Source organism: Pristiophorus japonicus, chromosome 14 (genome assembly GCF_044704955.1).
Source record: "Pristiophorus japonicus isolate sPriJap1 chromosome 14, sPriJap1.hap1, whole genome shotgun sequence".
NCBI lineage: Eukaryota > Metazoa > Chordata > Chondrichthyes > Pristiophoridae > Pristiophorus > Pristiophorus japonicus.
In genome coordinates this window covers 5,621,388-5,625,087 of record NC_091990.1, presented here as the reverse complement: position 1 = coordinate 5,625,087, position 3,700 = coordinate 5,621,388, and positions in this window count along the sequence as shown.

Genomic DNA, 3,700 nt, shown 5'->3' with positions numbered 1-3,700 from the left:
CTTCCTCCACTTAGGGCGGTCTTTGGCCAGGGACTCCCAGGTGTCGGTGTGGATGTTGCACTTTATCAAGGAGGCTTTGAGGGTGTCCTTGAAACGTTTCCTCTGCCCACTTGGGGCTCGCTTGCCGTGTCGAGGCTCCGAGTAGAGCGCTAGCTTTGGGAGTTTCATGTTGGGCATGTGGACAATATGGCCCGCCGAACAGAGCTGGTCGAGCATGGTCAATGCTTCGATGTTGGGAATGTTGGCCTGAGCGAGAACTCCTGAATTTGCAGGATCTTGCGGAGGCAGCGCTGGTGGTACTTCTCCAGCGTTTTGAAGTGTCTGCTTTATATAGTCCACATCTCTGAGCCACATAGGAGGGCGGGTATCACTACTGCCTTGTAGACCATGAGCTTGTTGCCAGATTTGAGGTCCTTGTCTTCAAATACTCATTGCCTCTTCCTCTCTCTTCCTCAGGCGACCGAAGGCTGCGCTGGTGTACTGGAGGTGGTGTTGGGTCTCATCGCCAATGTCTGCTCTGGCTGACAGTAGGCTCCTGCGGTACTGAAAGTGGTCCACGTTGTCCAAGGCCTCGCCGTGGATTTTGATAATCACGGCGGGGGTGGGGGGGGGCGCGGGGGGCAGTGCTGTGCGGCAGGGGCAGGTTGGTAGAGGACCTTTGTCTTACGGATGTTTAGCATAAGGCCCATGCTCTCGTACGTCTTGGTGAAGGTGTTGACGATGGTTTGGAGTTCGACCTCCGAGTCTGCTCAGCCTATGTAAGGGTTGTGGCCCCAATATTTCTGGGGAGGCAGTGGAGGGAAAGGATCAGTCCAGAAACGTTGAAGGTTGAAGAGCGCAACAAAGCTGGGAGCAGGATCACCATTGGCTCCGGGGATAGTCAGAGCGGCCTGCAATCAGGAGGGCTGCGGGGAGGACAGAGGCTTCGCTGAGCGCCATTCCTGCTCCTCCTGGCCCACAACGAGTGCTGAAAGCGACACTTCCCTTGTGGATCCAGCATCTCTGGTCTCCCTTTCACTGCCGAGTTACCCGACCCCTGGGAAACCCACACAGCAGCACGTTTTAAATCACGCTCCCAACTACATTGTGGGAGCCCAATTTGAATATGTTAATTCATCCTTACCCTCCCAATTCTCCAAGGCCGGACACTCGGACCGCTCGATATCCACTGCTGTAAAACTGGCGGAGCGGGTGGGGTTGCACTTGCAGCGGCTAGGGATCGCTTTCCCCGCTATTAACTCTTTAACCTCCACTCTCTCCTGCCTGTCGTGTGGAGGGGTTAATATTTGAGGTCATGTTTCTGGACAAAGCACTGTTACATTACAGAGAGAACAAACAGTCAGCACATCGACGCCCCAGAAACCAGCCCAAGCAAAACAACCAACTCGACCAATCACCGGTGTCAGCAGTGGCTCAATGAGCAGCACTCTCGCCTCTGAGTCAGAAAGTTGTGGGTTCACATCCCACTGCAGAGACTTGAGCTCAAAATCCCAGGCTGATGCTCCCAGTGCAGTCCTGAGGGAGTACTGCACTGTCGGAGGTGCTGTCTTTTGGAGGAGACGTCAAACCGAGCCATCTGCTCTCTCAGGTGGACGTAGAAGATCCCATGGCACTATGTTGAATAAGAGCAGGGGAGTTATCCTGGTGTCCTGGGCCAATATTTAATCTCTCAATCAACATAACAAAAAAACAGATTAGCAGTTCATTATCACATTGCTATTTGTGGGAACCTTCTGTGTGCAAATTGGCTGCTGCGTTTCCTACCTTACAACAGTGACTGCACTCCAAAAAGTGGCTGTAAAGCGCTTTGGGACGTCCGGTGATCGTGAAAGGCGCTATATAAAGGCAAGTCTTTCTTTCTATTTGTCTCAGAAGGACAAGGTCATACAAGGTCTGAAATTTTTATGATGTTGCCTGCTCGGCAGAACAAACTGAATGAATTAGACTCTCAAAATACCCAACAGACTCGTTATTCAAGGCTGTTAACTTGTCAACTATGCAGAGACTTAAACTCGCTTGCCGACTTTATGTCAATTTTGGACATTGACCACAATATCAGCTTATAATGAAAGTGTCCAGCTGGCTCTGTTAAATTGTGATGCACTGGAATTGCCTTTGTAACTTCAGATATCACTTCCATAAGTTAAGCCCATGGAGCACAGCATCGATTTATGGCCAAGCCCAGGTAACACTGTGTAACGGTCTGCCTTCCTCTTTAATGATTTTGGCAAGGAGATTTTACTCACTCATTCAGTGGCTTAAATGTGTATCTTAATGGGGACGGGAATATAATCCAACTAGTCAGTGTAAGATGGTCCGTGCAAGCCAAATTCAGGAATATACTACATGGGGGAGGTGCATTTTCAACCAGTGTTTTTATTTATTCGTTCCTGGGATGTGGGCGTCGCTGGCAAGGCCGGCATTTATTGCCCATCCCTAATTGCCCCTTGAGAAGGTGGTGGTGAGCCGCCTTCTTGAACCGCTGCAGTCCGTGTGGTGAAAGTGCTCCCACAGTGCTGTTAGGGAGGGAGTTCCAGGATTGTGACCCAGCGACGATGAAGGAACGGCCGATATATTTCCAAGTCAGGATGGTGTGTGACTGGGAGGGGAACGTGGAGGTGGTGGTGTTCCCATGCGCCTGCTGCCCTTGTCCTTCTAGGTGGTAGAGGTCGTGGGTTTGGGAGGTGCTGCCGAAGAAGCCTTGGCGAGTTGCTGCAGTGCATCTTGTAGATGGTGCACACTGCAGCCACGGTGCGCCGGTGGTGGAGGGAGTGAGTGTTGAAGGTGGGGGATGGGGAGCCGATCAAGAGGCTGCTTTGTCCTGGATCTTTGACAAGAAGTTAAGATGACGGGGTGAAAGATTCTTTCTTTGATTACTATACCTTGCCAGGTTTATTATGAAACATCCTCTTCCATCTAAGATTTCTCAGTAGATAAATGCACAATCTGGGATAATACTGGGCCATACAGATCTCAAGAGTCCCAGGTGCAACTCCAGCTCTGTGCTCAGTTGGTAAATCTCCAACAATGATGACTGGGACGTTGCAGTTTGGCCTCAGAATGCCTAGAAAATACTCAGTCGATGTTTCCACCCCTGATCACGATCCATTGAAGTTCCTCATACGTGGACGTTGACTGATAACAAGGATTGAGCCTGGCTCTGATTACCCCGTGGGCAAGTATCCTGCCACGCTCACCATCTAGGCTCACACATGAGAAGAGACAACTTTGGTGAGAGGCTTGGTTAGTGAAAAGTGGGATTGTACCCCAGGAAAAAACAGAATCTTCAGGAGTAGAGGAGAGATTTGTTTTTATCTCGAAAGTCATGATTCTATAACATTAGTACATAAGAATGAGGAGCAGGACTCGGCCGTTCAGCCCCTCGAGCCTGCTTTGCCTTTCAATAAGACCATGGCTGATCTTCTACCCCAACTCCACTTTCCCGCCCGATCCCCATATCCCTCAATTCCCCAAGAGTCCAAAAATCTCTCGATCTCAGCCTTAAATATACACAATGACTGAGCAGCCACTGGGTTAGAGGTTGCCAAAGATTCACCACCTGTGCACAGTACACAGGTAAATGTTACCTTGGCTGTAGACACATTAATTGACAACCTTAAAAGATGACTGGTGGGGTGTGATAGCGGAAACGCTGCATAGGCAAGCCGATGGCCTAGAACCAATCAGAAGCAACAAGCGC